The sequence below is a fragment of the Hippocampus zosterae genome, chromosome 1 (assembly GCF_025434085.1).
Source record: "Hippocampus zosterae strain Florida chromosome 1, ASM2543408v3, whole genome shotgun sequence".
Taxonomy (NCBI): domain Eukaryota; kingdom Metazoa; phylum Chordata; class Actinopteri; order Syngnathiformes; family Syngnathidae; genus Hippocampus; species Hippocampus zosterae.
Window position 1 is genome coordinate 6,120,017 of NC_067451.1, and position 17,373 is coordinate 6,137,389.

Here is a 17,373-nt window from a genome sequence, read left to right on the forward strand (position 1 = left end):
CACGCGGACGAGCGCAGACGCTCGGCTAATTTACAGTGTCGATAGCGGCTATGTTGTCCTTTAGCATCAGCGTCCACATGTTGTTTGGAAACCTTGACCGTGATATTGACACGCAAAGTGGTGGAACTGTTCCCAGAAATGGAAAAGCACATATGGTACTTTCATTTTTGATTCGTCTGTACTGAAATAACGATTGAAAACTAGCGCCAACGTTGTTGCATAACGCCCCCGCTAATCGTGAACGAAAACATCCTTGGCACGGGAGCCTGTTATATTTAATTTATTTTCCTGTTGACAAGAATCTTTGTCTTTTCAGCCTTTCCGTAGCTTGACTGTGTCATATCTCCCGCCAACCCTCTTCCAAAATTCAATAACATCCCATTTTGTCAGAACTGTCGTCTTTCACTATGCACAGAAGTGGACCCGAGGGGAGAAATATGAACAATTTCCTCTATGAGTGATCATATTCTTCTTTTTTTTCTCCACTTTACTCCAAGTGTGTGTGTGGCTGTATGTGTGTGTTTCTAAACATAAACTCCACAGGGCACATTTCCTCAAGTGTGATCTAAATAATAAATGTCTCATATCCCAAATACAGGCGAGCATGCATTCCAGTGACTAGCATGGATATGTTACCCCAAATGTCCCCCCCAAAAAAATTCGCCTTGGCTTGGATGACAAGTTTTAAGAGGTTCTGACGAAAAATCCAAGGAAGTATATATATTTTTGTTGTTGTTGGAAAAAAGCAGAACACCCCTTAAATTTTTCATCGCTCTGTCACCTGAAGTCTTCTCATTGGCCGGTTATTTTATGCATCCAGTTGTGAGTCAGGAAAGGGTGGTTATGAAATCTTGCACTCAATTATTTTCCTTGTGAGAAGGCGACCTTTCATTCAAGCAGCAGATGAACACTGGCATTAGAACACAAATATTTGTCGTCGACGCGGTTCAGCGTGCGTCGCGATGACTCCAGAGAGACGGATAAAAAAGCAAGTACGCTTGGCAGATGGAGGGGATTTCAAAGCGAGCGCCGTTGGTTTTATTCGGGTGCTTTATATGAGAGTTCTTAGTGTCCACTTTTCTTTTATTGTACAGCATCTTCCTTCTCATATCTTTTTATTGAATCTCTTGAAAGGTGGGAAGTCCGAAACAGCCCGGACACAAAGAAAAACAAACAAGCACCGAGGCCACGGTGGCGTTTGTGTTCGCTTTGCTTGGAGAGATGGATATTTTTTATCTGTTTTTATGCAGGACCTTGTTTGATCTGTAAATAAAGTCACAAGTATGTTGCCTCTTTTTCATTCATTCATTCATTCATTCATTCATTCATTCATCTTCTGAGCCGCTTGATCCTCATTAGGGTCGCGGGGGGTGCTGGAGCCTATCCCAGCTGTCTTCGGGCAGTAAGCGGGGGACACCCTGAAACGGTTGCCAGCCAATCGCAGGGCACACATAGACGAACAACCATCCACGCTCACACTCACACCTAGGGACAATTTAGAGTGTTCAATCAGCCTGCCACGCATGTTTTTGGAATGTGGGAGGAAACCGGAGCACCCGGAGAAAACCCACGCAGGCCCGGGGAGAACATGTAAACTCCACACAGGGAGGCCGGAGCTGGAAACGAACCCGGTACCTCTGCACTGTGAAGCCGACGTGTTAACCACTGGACTACCGGGCCGCCCCTGCCTCTTTTTGTAGTTATTTAAAAAATCTGGTCATTTTAGCTCTCTCTATTACTTTTTTTTCTTAGTGCCAGTTGTGGGGGCTCCCTTGGGGCTTTTTGCTGAGTCGGATGACACTGTGGGCGCTGCACAAAGTGCCGCTGTCCCACCCGGGTCGAAAACGACTTCTGCCGTGCTCAGTTGCAAAATAATGAGCTCAGGTTGTAGTTTTTGCTCCCTTGAGGATCATTTGCATGAGGGCAAAAAGACTTAGCGGTAGTCGTTGCGCCCTTAATGACCGTTGAGTTACGGCTGCAAATCTAATGGTGGCAAAGCATGTTAAATCATCAGCCATTCTTAAGGGTTCTTCAGGAAACTGGAAGATTAGCGTTTGGGGAAAGAAAAAAAATTCTGGATCTGCGTCAGGTGTCTAAAAATGACGGATCAATACCTATTTTGAATGGCTTTTACTGTCCAAAATATTGGCCATTTTGTTTTGTGTTACTAGGGAAAATCAAAGGAAAACAACCAGAACATCTTCATCAGTATTAATAATGTTTTTTAAAAAATGTTACGAGACTACACCCAATATTGGACAAGGAATCAAACAATTTGGGGGTGTTGTGAATGCTTTACATATGTGTGAATGCAATGATTGATGAAATAATCCATTAGGAAGTTTACGCTCACTTCTCCCTGGACCGCCAACTACGGCGACTTAATAGATCCCTTCGGGATTGGCGCGCACTGAGCTGTGGGACAAAATTGTTAGGCTGCCATTGGCCTCGAGAAGACCTGCGCATAAACAAGATCGTGTGTGTGTGTGTGTGTGTGTGTCTGGGAAAGTGCAGACTTGCAAGAAACTTGGGGAAGTTTACAGGAAAAAAATGTTGAAGTTGATATAGGTCATAAAAGCACAAGTACACACTGCAATGCAATGCTTGTAATAAAGAGAAACCGTTGTTGCCATGGCGACTCTGGATTGCCCAATTTAGTGTTCTATAAAGAGAGCCAGTAAAAGAAAATAACCTTTTTCTTTTAACATGCCAAATTGTGATGGCTATCAAGGGCCAGAACACATTCGGCACTTCAGCAGAAAGGTACCCCAAAAAAAGGCAGAGCTAAAACCACAAGTCTATTGACTTGTCAAAAGTAAATTGTGAGAAATGACAACTAAACCCAATTGTTGCAGGACTGACCTTGCAATTAAAAAAAATTAATAAACTCAAAAAACTTGAGATCATCCTGAAAGGCAATTTGGTTCATTTTCCCACAGTCCTATGCTAAAACAAACATTTGCTAGCTAAATTAACACAACCTACCACCACGAAATGGAACCAATTGTAATCCCTTCGCAGATGATTAAGTACAGTATAGTCCGATCCCCCCGGCGCACTTTTAATCACAGCAATTAGCATATTCATACGCTAGCTGCACGGGCACAACTGACGCCGAAATCACTCAACACACAAGTTGACGAACGCGATGAGTCGGTTCACGTTTAGCCAACCCTGCGCTCTCATTTGGTGATTCCCATGTCACTCAAAAGCCTAGGCTACGCCTATCAAGGTCACAGATGCTATCGTGTGGAATGCGAGGAGGGCCCCAAAATTTATATATATATATAAATAACCTGCCCATCACATGCATATTTTGGATTGGTATTATGCATAAAGTTTTAAAATAGATTTGAATTAATGTTCTGGAGCATGTTTCTTCAAGTCAGAGGTTGCTCGTGGGCTCAGCTTGTCGCTATTTTTAACAGTATGTTCCTGGATCCACTACCTCCCCCCCCAACCCCTCCCCCCGTCTTTTAGCCTCTGCAGTTCAAAGCAAATCGTCTAATAATTTGAAGTTGATGGGGAGGTCTGTGAGCTCTTGTGCAGGGGATAAATAGCGCCGCCGCTCCTCGGGTCAGCATCCAAGCTGTCTCGGTGCAGTTAGCTGTGGAATTGGATTAAGTTTATTGTGGCAAGGCTGTGTCGTTTTACTGGCGCCGTCTGACCTTAAGCTCCCAGCTCTTTATGCATTCACAACGGAACTCCATAGAGAAGAAAAAAAAAAACGTGTGTTACATTAGCATTTTGCATGTATTATTTACGCTTCGGGGTTAAACATTGGCATTCTATAAGGGTGCTGGTTCATGAAACAGTTCACAAATCAAACGTAGCGCAATAAACTGCCGCAGCCAATGATGTCCCGGCATTGCCTCTGTGCACATAAGCACTTCGTAAAACCAAGTGGTTGGATGTTAGGGCCTTCTTCAGTTTTTTACAACCTGAAATCTAATATTTGTTCTATTACATTGTAATTCTTTAACAGTCTGTTTTCTTCATTAGGTCGTGTTGCTCCCGCTTCCTGTAAATGTATAATTATGTAGGATTTTATTATATATTTTTTTAAGTGTAATCATAATTCAACTTCCGTGTGCTACCCAGGACCTCCAGAACTAATTGTGGTGTCACTGGTAACCTGAATATAATATTAACAACGAGACAGTTTTTTGAATTGATGTCGCACAAATTACATTCGGATTTTTCATTCCTCCGCATGGTTGGTCAGAACAAAACTGTTCCTACGAGCAAAAAACACGTCTATAGCGCCCTGCTTGCATGAAGACATTTAATAATCAGCATCTCTGCTGAATATGATTTATTTTTATGACATTTTTTTCCCATCATGTTTTTGTGGTTTTGTAACAAGCATGTTGGGATTCTTGGGAACTGGTGTAACATGTGGGGGAAAAAAAAAACAATTGAGAGATTGAAAGATGCCGGTGAGGACATCTTTGAGCTCCTCAATTCACTCCTTCAGACCCCATCCAGGAATGTGGAGCCGCCTGGCTTCCCTCAGTGGTTCATCCCGTCAGCATGGTGGGGAAGTGGCAGTAAAACAGGCCATACGGCGAGTACCGACAGACCCTTTGCACTGTATCCCATGTTCGTCATTGTTTTTCATGTTTCTTGTGCAGAGCGTGACTGGTAAATCCAAATTACCCCATTGGGATAAATAGTTTTCTGAATCTGAATCTGAATCTGAGGGAGGTCATTTCCTCAGTTCTGGTGGCCTCATTGAGAGCGCTCAAGACTGACCCTTGCAAACAACAGTTTTTTTGCGGTTTCGCCAGTGTTTGTCAGCCTACGTTAATATAGAGCAGGCGTGTCCAAAGTCCGGCCCGCGGGCCAAACCCGGCCCGCGGTCGAATTTCATCCGGCCCTCGGCCCCTGTCATAAAATCAGTGCCGTCTGGCCCGCAGGTTGGGCGCAATGGAACACATGTTGCATTGACTGAGGTCTCGTAGACTGGTGAGTGATGTTTCATAGAGTACTGCTTCCCTCTAGTGGCTAAATGAGTAATAGCATTCACTAAATGAGTAATAGCATTTAGACACTAGAGGGCATCACTCACGAGTTAACAAGACATCACTCCGTGTTTATATTGACTGATATGTCATATTTCAAATGATCCTTGCAGTTGTGGATATGTGTATTGCTTGTTCATTTCCCCGTTATTCGAGTCAAAGGTTTTGTGACTATTGAAAAGTCATGGTGATACATTTTATGTTTTAAATCAATCACTTTGCACTCAGGAGACTTCTGTTTAAGAAAAAGTCAAGTGAATAAGCAGTTGCATGTGATATACCTGTTTCAAATGAACCAAAAGAAATTCTTAAGATTGTTGAAATTAAAATAAAAATGGAAATGTGAAACAGACTGGCTTACTAAAATTTGTTGAACAATATTGTTGTTCAATGTAAAGAATGTCAGCCAAGGTCGGCCCCCCGACATTTTACCACATAAAATCTGGCCCCCTTGGCAAAAAGTTTGGACACCCCTGATATAGAGCATATACAGGACGCATATACCATATGATATCCAGAATTTGTATGATTTTCCAATGAAAGTTGTGTCTTTTAAAGAGCAGTCTCATACAACCACATGATTTTTCTCTGAAAAAATAAAAAAAAATGCCCTCCCGAGTGTACACATTTGAAACAGTGACGTCATGGTCTCATTAGGCAAAAAAATCTCAGTAAAATTCTATATAATCTGCTTTTATCGGCGGAGCGAGACCACAGGGAGAAGCGGGGACTTATTTTAGAAATGCATCACACGAGGGAAGGCATCATTATCTGTGTTTGCATGCATTTTTTTTTCTTTCCCTTGGTATCCTGTCACATTCAGAGATTTATTAGAATTTATTCTGCCCCGTTTTTATCCCTCCCCCGGGGGCTGGATGCACTTATCTGTGTGACAGGATGCTTAGCATGAACTTTTTAGACGGGGGAAAATTTCTGTCTGCGATTCGCTTGATTGCGTTCCTGCTCCGAACTTGTAAAAGCGCTTCTTCGCCCTGTCAAGGCACCTGCGGGCATGATAAGTCACGTCGGTCTGCTTTTATAGTACTTCCCGTGATTCTTTAGTTTTATTTATTTATTTTCCAATTACCCGAGTAATCGATGGAATAATCGATAGGGTCACGGTTTTCGGGAAAAAAAAAACTTTTGTTAGTGGCAGCCTCCGGTGCGGCGTATTCCGCTTCAATGCGTCAGCGCTTCACCCGGGCACATCGAGTTGCACAACCGTGAAATGACAATCCCAGTCTTTCCTCGCTTCCGTTTTCCAGGCTCCCCACCCAACTTTCGTTTTTCCGCTCTCTTTGTTTTGCTCCCTTGTTTAGGCCCCCCCACCCACGCTCCCTCCACTTCCTACCCCCTACCCCACCATACCTCTCGCCTTCTTTTCATTCCATCAGCAGGTTGGAGTTTTCTGCCGCCTCGCTTCTTTTTCTCTGCGATATTTCACACGACTGCGTGTGACATGGCCGCGGGACGTGTAAACACAGGCTTTGACAGATGCAGATGAGAGTCAGCCGCCCGACGTGCAGATTTGTCAGGCCCTCAGAGTTGCGGAGCGTTTGACACCGTGCCGCCAAGAACATGTTAGGAGTTTATTTGCGGAGATGCCACTTCCCCTCATTCGAGCCGTACCGAGCATTTCAATTCTGATGGATTGGATTGATGGATGGATTTCTCTTCAGCGACATCGTACATGCTTGACACTGGTTGGAAGAGGGTTGCGAAAATCTGGATTGATCAAACGAATATTCTGTGGAAATTGACCACGTCGAGGATGGAGATTCATCCAAATATTTTCAAAATGACAGTTTGGACTGTGACGTGGAACTTGCAACACTCACAACAACAACAAAAATGGTGTCTTGGATTTATTCATTCATTCATCTTCCGAGCCGCTTGATCCTCATTAGGGCCGCGGGGGGTGCTGGAGCCTATTCCAGCGACTACGGGCAGTAGGCGGGGGACACCCCGAATCGGTTGCCAGCCAATCGCAGGGCACACAGAAACAAACAACCATTCGCACTCACACTCACACCTAGGGACAATTTAGAGTGTTCAAACAGCCTGCCACGCATGTTTTTGGAATGTGGGAGGAAATCGGAGCACCCGGACAAAACCCACGCAGGCCCGGGGAGAACATGCAAACTCCACACAGGGAGGTCGGAGCTGGAATCGAACCCGGTACCTCTGCACTGTGAATCCGACGTGCTAACCACTGGACTACCGGGCCACCCGTCTTGAATTTAGTGTTTATTTAATTTTGTGGCCACGCTAAATCAAATCATCTATCCATCCATCCATCTACTTTCAACACCGCTTATCCTGAAGAGGGTCGCGGCAATTGCTGGAACCGCCCGCACGCTGCCTGCGAAAAAGTCCAGCGAGTGAACCGCTAAAATCATCTCGTTCCACATCATTTTTCTAAATCTGATGTACTTAAAAAAATGGATCTGGACCAAGCTGATTTTATTCCGTGCAACCACATGACGAAATAAAATGCAAGAAATCCGACACAAACTTTTGACAGTAAAATCAGCAGTTGTCATTTCATGGAACTGCAATAAACTTGAAAACTATTAAACGCTTGTTGTTTGCTATAGTTGTCATTTTTTTGGGAATGTTTTGTATGCGGTTGTGGTTTTGGTTGCTTCAAAAAGGAAAAGTCATTTGTAATCCATATCATATGAATCGAATTACGAGTCTTTTATGTGTTTAATTTATAAAGGTTGGTGCAGATGTTTTCTGTTGACGAGAAGAAAGTCGATACGTGGATGGTTGAGACCGAACGACCCGGGCGACTTGACTCCCTTTCGTTTACCACGTACTCCACTGTCATTTCAACTGCAGCTGCAATATAATTCCGGAATTGGAATTACTACCATTAGTACAAATCGGGCGACGACCGCGGAATAATGAAAAGCCTCTGCACTTGGCATTTGCCTCATCCCAGCGAGGGCGGCGTATTCAAATGTGCGACGCCAGCAAGTCACTCGTGGGCCGCGTCGGGCTGTCAGATGTTATCTTGTGCTACAATCAAAACTGGTTTCTGCACCGCATTCATAAATATGCCATCGCCTCCTGTTTCAATATTTAGTGGTGACTGGGTGAGAAGGGATTGGATGTGGGGTAGGGAGGGGGTGGGGGGGTGGCGGAGGTCACAGGAATCAGGAAAGTAAAGTTTTAAAAACAAGCTTGTAATCCTTAAGGCAAGCTTTTAAATAATACAATCAAATATGATGGTAAGAAATAAAAATAGCATATCTTATAATCTGGCTGTATGGGTCTCTGTTCACTGGCTCCCTGTTCATGTTCGAGCAGATTTTAAGGCGCCGCTTTAAATTTTTCAAAAGGTTGATCAACGGTAAGTTTGAAAGCAAAATGAAACGGCCACCTGTTTGCCGTTGCAATTACTTTGTAAGTGGTGCCCTATTTTAAGTGTGTGCTGTGTTTCTTTCAGTGTTGCTTTTATGGTTCTTATTTACAATATTGTTTTTATTTTTTTTTTCTGATTGATGAAACGGTCTTCGTTTTATTGGTACAACGAATACAATAATTTTGCCTGGGAGTGCTATTTATTATTATGATTATGATTCATTCATTCATTCATTCATCTTCCGAGCCGCTTGATCCTCACTAGGGTCGCGGGGGTGCTGGAGCCTATCCCAGCTGTCTTCGGGCAGTAGGCGGGGGACACCCTGAATCGGTTGCCAGCCAATCGCAGGGCACACAGAGACGAACAACCATCCACGCTCACACTCACACCTAGGGACAATTTAGAGCGTCCAATCAGCCTGCCACATATGTTTTTGGAATGTGGGAGGAAACCGGAGCACCCGGAGAAAACCCACGCGGGCCCGGGGAGAACATGCAAACTCCACACAGGGAGGTCTGAGCTGGAATCGAACCCGGTACCACCCATGTTCTCCACGGGCCTGCGTGGGTTTTCTCCGGGTACTCCGGTTCCCTACCTCATTCCAAAAACATGCATGGCAGGCTGATTGAACACTCCAAATTGTTCCTAGGTGTGAATATGAGCGCGGATGGTTGTTCGTCTCTGTGTGCCCGGCGATTGGCTGGCAATCAGTTCAGGGTGTCCCCTGCCTACTTCCCGAAGACAGCTGGGAGAGGCTCCAGGGTTTGATAGGTGCTGCTGCTTTGGTTAGCCATTGATTCAGCAGTTCACTCACCTGTTGCAGCTCAGTTTCCAAATTGCTCCAGCCGAACCTCTTTTCAGCATACCCCGTTTACAGCGTTTCCACCCCTATAACGTTCACATTTCAAAATCTCAATTTCACCTAATTCGTTTTCCATTTGCAGATTTTGCTAACAACGAACACCTTCATTATAACGACCAGATTTTCCCCACAAAGTAGTGAAAAAAAGGCCTTTGGTGCAACGAAGCGGCGGGAAGCTAACTGCCGCTGTGACCTTGTCTAGGAACCAACTGTACTCCACCGTTGCTTTGCAATGCTTTTGATCGACCCCGTACATTGTTCTACTTCGGGAGGCAGTTCACACATGGTCTCAGAGCACGTCTGGTAAAACGGAAGCAAATCTCGTTGTCTAGGCTAGTGAAGGCTAAAATTGCCTCTCACTTTCGATAGGGAGTCTCCCAGACAAAGCTTAGCCGAGACTACGAATTGGCAAAGTCGCCAATTTTGACCATTATCCGTATTGGCAACAAAATCATGTCTTATAAAATTCTTCATTCTGGATACGCATATTTGTAATTGATGTGTTCATACTTTATTACATGTACTGGATCGTACGTCGTAGTCGGCAGCCATTTCATCGGAAATGATTTCAACAAGCCACCGTTACAAGGTACAGATTCGTTACTCGAGGTACGCCGCAGCGAGGTTCGGCTGAATCTGGAAAAAAATGTCGCCGCGGGTCTTAAAACCGGACTAATTTGAAAAACGATCACCATCTAGTGGCCGGATGTCTTCATTGCACAGATGCTCAAATGACAACAAGCTGCCGAACTTGCAGTTTGTGCTCACGCGGCTGTTTAAAAAGTGTCTTTTTCCAAGTGTCATATTGTGTTCCAGCAGCGGCAAACTGACTCAGTGCTCATCGTTTGGGAGTTCTTTTTTTTTTTCTTTTCCAAGGACTTTTTATTTCCTGTCCTAATTGGGTGGAATGCCTTTGAACCAGTTACTGCGGTGTAAAGCTTCTTTGTGTGAATCACATCAAATTAACCACCCCCTTGCAAAAAAAATGCATAAACAAGGTCGTGCATAAGTTATTCATCCCGTCAGAAGATTTCTCAAACAGACAGAAGCACGGCATCGGCATCACAGGAGTCTTGCCACCCCTCACCTCCCTCCCTGCCGCCCTCATGACAGGCGTCTCCACGGTACCCCTCAGATCACGGTGGCGCCACCGCGGCAGCTCTGTACGTTTCAACCCCCACCTCCACCTCCATACCACTTTTTCTTCTTCCCACGCAACTCGAATGCCACGCATACACAAACCTCAATGCCGTTCGCTAACCAACTTTGAGAACGTCGCTTCAAACGGGACATGTCACCGCTTTCGGATGAGGTTTTGGCATCTGTACCCTTACGAAGCGTTACCTCACGCGGGGTCATGGCGAAACACAGAATGCAGACTTATAGGTTACAATGGTAAACCGCGGCTGCTTTTGTCACGTGCACAATGACCTTCAATGTACAACATTGCCCGAGAGGTGAATACAATCTTTTTTTTTTACGTACGGAACGTGGGAGTTTGACGATCTTTGGTTGCCTTTGTAACACTGACAAAAAAGCTGACTTCAATCCACAAAGTCAAACACTTCCAATGCCAGATAGAATCTATTGTACAATTTTAATTGGTTGATTTCACATTCTCATCTGTCAACAAAGCAAAGAAATGTGTCTTATCAAACTCTCGTATTGCTGAGTGCATACGGTGTTTTTCGATCAAAAGTCCATGATTCCCTGTACTTTGTCCACTGCTGAAGTGCCAAATAGAACGCATCCTGCACGCTTAACATTAAACGGTCACAATTTTAACATTTTTAAAGGTTATACAGGTAAAAAAATTAAATAAAATCAATAAAACTTTACAAGATCTTCTGTCAATATACCGTAATCGTATTTTCCGCACTATAAGGCGTTTTGGAATATAAGGCGCACCGTCAATGAATAGCCAATTTTAAAACTGATCTACTCATCTATAGGGAGTACCGCATTATAAGGTGCATAGAATAGAAGCGACAATACTGGCTGTGGTTGCATTATGCGTCCACTACTTAGAGCTACACTAAAGAGAATGCAATATAATACAACACAACTTTATTTATATCGAGCTTTCACAACTGCTGCTGGAACAAAGTGCTTTACCGAACAATTAAAATACTACGTCCAAGAAATCAGAATATACAGCATATCAATATATAAGGCGCGTCGGGTTATAAGGTGCGCTGTCGACCTTTAAGTACATGGAATGCTTATAGGTGCGCCTTATAGTGCGAAAAATACGGTCATCCAGATTTTGAAGTGATATAGAATATAATCCCTCCACTTTTAGTGATTCATTCATCTTCCGTACCGCTTGATCCTCACTAGGGTCGCGGGGGGTGCTGGAGCCTATCCCAGCTGTCTCCGGGCAGTAGGCAGGGGACACCCTGAATCGGTTGCCAGCCAATCGCAGAGCACAGAGAGACGAACAACCATCCACGCTCACACTCACACCTAGGGACAATTTAGAGTGTTCAATCAGCCTGCCATGCATATTTTTGGAATGTGGGAGGAAACCGGAGCACCCGGAGAAAACCCACGCAGGCCCGGGGAGAACATGCAAACTCCACACGGGGAGGCCGGAACTGGAATCGAACCCGGAACCTCTGCACTGTGAAGCCGACGTGCTAACCACTGGACTACCGGGCCGCCACTATTAGTGATGTGAATTTTATATCACGCATGTATACATATATGTACTCGCATGCACGGTTGGCTCATTTCCTGTGGCTAATTGTTCCTTACCACTGGTTGAACACAAGGCAGCGGAGAACTGCAACAATCCATGATGGATTTTGTTTTCATTACAGCGCAGTAAACATTATAGCACCTCCCTGCCACCGCATGCTCTGGGGCTTTGAGGTAGTTTATTGATTTTTGTGTTGCTCTCGGCCGGCGGTCTCCAAAGGCACCGACGAGCGAAGGCCATCAACACGGCCTCTCGTGTTTGTGGCAAATGAGCCCAACGAGTGGCGGTTTTCAACTCCCCCCGGACGTTCGCTTCCCATGTTGTGACCTTCAACGTGCGACTGGCTCCACGGCTCAAGCTGATCTGTCGGAATTGAGTATATAGAGTCATTTTAAAACAAACTGAGGATTTAGTGTACCGTCTGTGTACCCGATTTCGCCTGCTGCTTAGCTTGCGCTGTTTTTGAAATGTGGAATGGAATCGGATCACGATTGATATTCTTGCTTTGCTGGCTTTCACGGGGTCTATGAAATCAGCGGACCAATCAGGACGCGCGCATACATTATAATGTACAACATCCACCATAAATCAATTTAAAAAGCAATAGAAAATTAACCCAGTATTGATAAACTATTTAAATTGAATCACATTGATCCTAGTGCAAGTCGAGCACAAAGCACAGCCAAACTGTGCACATGGGTGCAGTTGATGGGCAGAGCTTGAAAGAGTTGCGTGGTCTACATGACATGTAAATGGAGGAGATCAGTGTGTGCAAACTACCTTTAAAAGGAACTGCAAGATCACGTGAGGATAATGTTAAGATGGGCACTTGGAGACCTGTTGATCGTGCGTCCGTGTGTGGCAGGCTCTGTCTGCCTGCTCCTTAATCATATACACCAAAATTACACCACCGGCACCAAAACTTAGACCTATCTTTAGCTAGTCTAAATTCTCCTCTACTTTCTGTCACCAAATGGTCAGGTTTACCAGCGGCATGTTGTAGAAAACACCCTTGTCGGCCGGAACGCCGAGCGCGGGTAAACTAGACGTGCCCTGGCACAAAATTGAAGAGGAGCCAATTTTTAAGCCGAGCCAAATGTTTGGCCCCAAATGTGTAGAATATCACTGGCGTCAGGTGGAATCCTTGTATCTCCAAAATGATCACTTTTCTGGAACCCCCCTAAAATGTCATATTTGTTCAACCATTAACGTTACACTGCCAAGGGCGCAAACCATTTTTAACACTTTAAATTGGTCAAACACCCCCATGTGTGGACAAACCAGAAGTATGGATTTTTGAAAACATTTAGCCAATTGTAACAGGGGAAGTTTCAGCCCGGCACCAGCAATGTGTATTTTTATACGATTATGAGTGTGAATGTTTTATTGTCAATGTGTGCCCTGTGATTGGCTGGCAACCAGCTCAGGGTGTCCCCCGCCGACTGCCCGAAGACAGCTGGGATGAGCTCCAACACGCCCCGCGACCCTCGTCAGGATATGCGGATTAGAAAATGGATGAATAGAAGTTCAATGAAAATTCCTCAAACAAAATTATAAATATTACAGGTTTATTTTGGATTTACTTTGTCTTTAAATTTTGGAATTTGACCAAAAAGTTTGAAGTCTAGCAAAACTGCTCCAGCCTTCACTGAGCATCAATGAATATCTATTTTCTTTGCCGTTTTTTTTTTTTTTTTTTTCGAGGGATGTGGGGGGTGTACAAGGACCAGAAGAGAAAAATGTTTTAGATGTCGTCACCAAATGCATATTTTGTGCCTTTTTAATGAGCGACACTTTAACAGGGCCTTGTAAAAGTTGCATGGGCGTCCTTGTTATCCAGGCACAGAGTGTGCTTGTTTGCCCGAGGACAAGCAGAAGAGAGGCGGAATTAAAGCATGCTCTAATAGAGCTCATTCAATTATGGAGACGGAATGTACACAGATCATTGTTGGATATGACTAATTGTTAAGATCATACTACTCGGCGTGAAAATATTCCGGGCTACTTGTGCATTGGGTTCGTCAATTTATTCATTCATTTGCTTTTTTTGACTGGATGGTTTGCAATATTTTCTTTGCTTGATTAATATTCCGTTATTAAAATGACACTCTGTAACGACATCAGTAGGGATTTGACATGTTGGTGGACCAACCATTGAGATTTATTTTTATTTTTAATTTTTTGCTCAACGTAGGCTTCGTCCAAATGCACTGTTGGTTTAATAAGCCAAGAAGTTCAATGTGAAGCAGGAAAGTCGGGAAATAGAAGCAAAAGGTAGCAGCCTCAAGTCTGTGTCAGTTTACCCACTGTAGGATCATAAGGTCTCATTTTTAGTATTATTATTATTATTATTAGCATTAGCATAATTAGCATTTTTGTATTGTGATTATCCGTGTTATAATTATCCCCCTTCTGTTTCTTTTTCCCGTTCTTCTTCTTCTTCTTCTTCGACTCCGATGAGCCTTGAATGTCTCCATTGTGTAACGAGATGGAATCATTGCACAATCCCACACCAGCTTGCGTCGGAAAAGTTCCCCTCTCGCACAGCGCTCTGACAAGCATTCAAAATTTAAACTGTTTATATTTAGCTGCTTCATGACTGAATAATGCCCCCGGCCCGCCGTGCATTGCATGCCAAAACCACTACGGGAGGTCTGCCATGATAAAAAATTGATACACGTTCCATTCCAGAGCCCCCCCCCCCCCCCACACCCTCTCACACCCCAATCTATGTTCCCTCTAAAATTTCTGAAAAACAAAAGCACCTTTCGGGGAACAATGGCGTGTCCTTGGGGTGGTGCCATCAGAAGTCCAGCTTTGGTCGTTTGGCGTAAAGGTTATTTCTGATTAGACGTTATTGCAGGTCGAATTCCAAAGTCGTACACTGCTAGAGTGTCAAATAGAGTTGTTAAGTCCTCAGTGGATTGATGGCAAAAAATATGAAGTGCTATGAACAGTGCTATTACCTGATCAGAAAGCGTGACTAATTGCAAAATATTGTGTGAGTTCACGTACAACTTGCTCAAGGCAGATACTGACTTGACTTCATTTCTGTCGCAGTAATTTGGGACTTGAAACTCAAAGGTTAATTCTTACGATTTACGCCGATGTCAGACAACACGAATGTAGCCCGGTTTGAGCCGACAGTCATATCGCAGACCAGTGTGGTGTCTCGTCGCCGTTCGTGTGACATGTCACACTTCAATTGGTTCTTTGGCATCGACCAATAAGAAGACGGCGCCCTCCAATTTATGACGAAAGACTGGATGTGTCGACCACAATCACAATGTGGTGTAAAGTATTTAAAAAGTCACCTGAACGAAAGGAGAAATATTGAATGCTATGTTTGCTAACCGCAATGCTAGTAGCTGATTAACAAACATGGCGTCGTTAAAGAAATGTCCATCCCGCCCTTCCCACTGTCCAAGGAACGGTTCCATTGTCTTCATTTATTTATTTATTGATTTATCTTATTGCCTGGACTGATTCTTGATGGAAGCTTGCAACGTCTGGTCAGTGACGAACGGGCTTGTTGTGTGAAAACTCTCCCGGTCCAAGGCACACAGTGATATTTATCTGGTAGTCTGACAGCACAACGGTCATAAAGAAAAAAGTGACGTTTACAGGAACACTATTCTGGTCACCACCTCCAAATCTCCATCATTAGCTTCACAAAATCCATGAGACATGAAATTAAATCCGCTCATAACGATCCGGGGATTTGTAATTAGTATCGAAAGGGAATCGATGACAATAACATGATCCCTTCCGAGCTAATCGGTTTAGCCGCAAACGTATACAACGCATCAGCAAAGACAAAAGCGCGGTGAGCTCTTTTTGAATACGTGTTGGGAAGCAGACTTAGCATTTATGTTAAGTCTGCGGTCGAGCAAACAGATAAGCCGCGTCACTTTCCCTTGGTGGGATAACGAGCAAGTTGTCGCTGGCATCTTCAGGACTTCCTGATTGACACGCCGTCACAAGTCGTGGTCTCGAGGCAGACGCAAGAGAAGGGGAAAGTGCGACGGTACGTACGAGTTCCCTGCCTTAATTACAGCCTCGCAATCATCTCATACCGAGAGCTAATCCGCCGACTCATTTTCAAGAACGACGTTCAGATGTGACACAAAGGCAGCTGTCAACATTTACATATCACAGCGCGCCGCCGTTTATATTGAGGAGCGTGTGTGCGAGTTGAAGCTTGTTTGTTAAAAGTTGTGCTTTTCCTACATTTGGATGATGAACTGAACTTTTTATTGTTTTACTCTCCGCAAGCAAATAATAATCTTACAAGAATGGAGATGTAATTTACAAGGAGGGAAGTAAACATTCACCACAGTAATAATGAGATGTTTGGGGGTACGGGGGGGGGTGGGGGTTGCTTCGTTTTCTACAAATTACGTACTTGTTGAAATATGCTCTTTTTCTCCATGGTAATCTTTTTTTTTTCTTGTAATCTTACAGATTTGTGACTGTTTTTGTTTGTTCAGGATTGTGTCACGTCCCGTGGTTGCCAGCAGAGGGCGGGCTTTCTGCCCGCCGTTTACACAACCGCCACCCATTAGGGAGTAATTGCGCAGCCTTTATTTGGACGCTCTGGCAGTCTACTCACTGCCGGAGAATTCCACGCCGTGCCAAAATTTCTCTCGCCCAATTCCTACTTGCATTTATTCATTGCCTCTTAGCCTTGTGCTGTATTTACGCGTCGTTGTTTCCTCTTGCGAGTGAAACTTATATTCATTATTCTAATCTGACTCTCCTTTTGTTATCTGACAAGATCTCTTTTTGTGTCTGCTATTTCGGGGATCCACTTCCTTATTTTGTTGTGCACGGAGCGATCATTCTATCACTTCGGGCACAACGTGACAGATTGTTTGTATGTGGGCATTTGTTCTTCTTTTTGGATTTGACAAAAGTGTTTAGGAACATGAGAAGCAGTCGGTTTATAGACTGATAAAGGCCCTCGTCCCCAATTCAGTTCAAATCGCTCCAGCTCGTCCGCGTCATCCTGATTCTCCGTTCGTAAAGAAGGAGTTGTGACAGTGGACTGGGGGAATGGGAGGCTGTTTAGCTGACTCAGAAGAGGACATTAGCATACAGCTGCCACGAGCCAGGCTGCAGCTGCGGACGCGGGAAACGGAAGTGGGCACGCGGCAACAAAGGGCCATGCACTCACCGTCCACTGAGAGCTCTCTCTCTCTCTCTGCCTGACAAATATAAACGGTCCTTGGCAGCAAATTAGTTCAAAGTTTTTCTGCTATAGGGCTAAAGTTACTGAATTCAATGTCATAATAAATTGGCAAAACAAAAAATGCAAAACAGTTGAATAATCCCTGATCGATCCTGTCTCGATAACTGAATATAGAATTTGCTTGGACAGAATAGATTTCATTTTGCCCCCCCCCCCCCCCCCCCC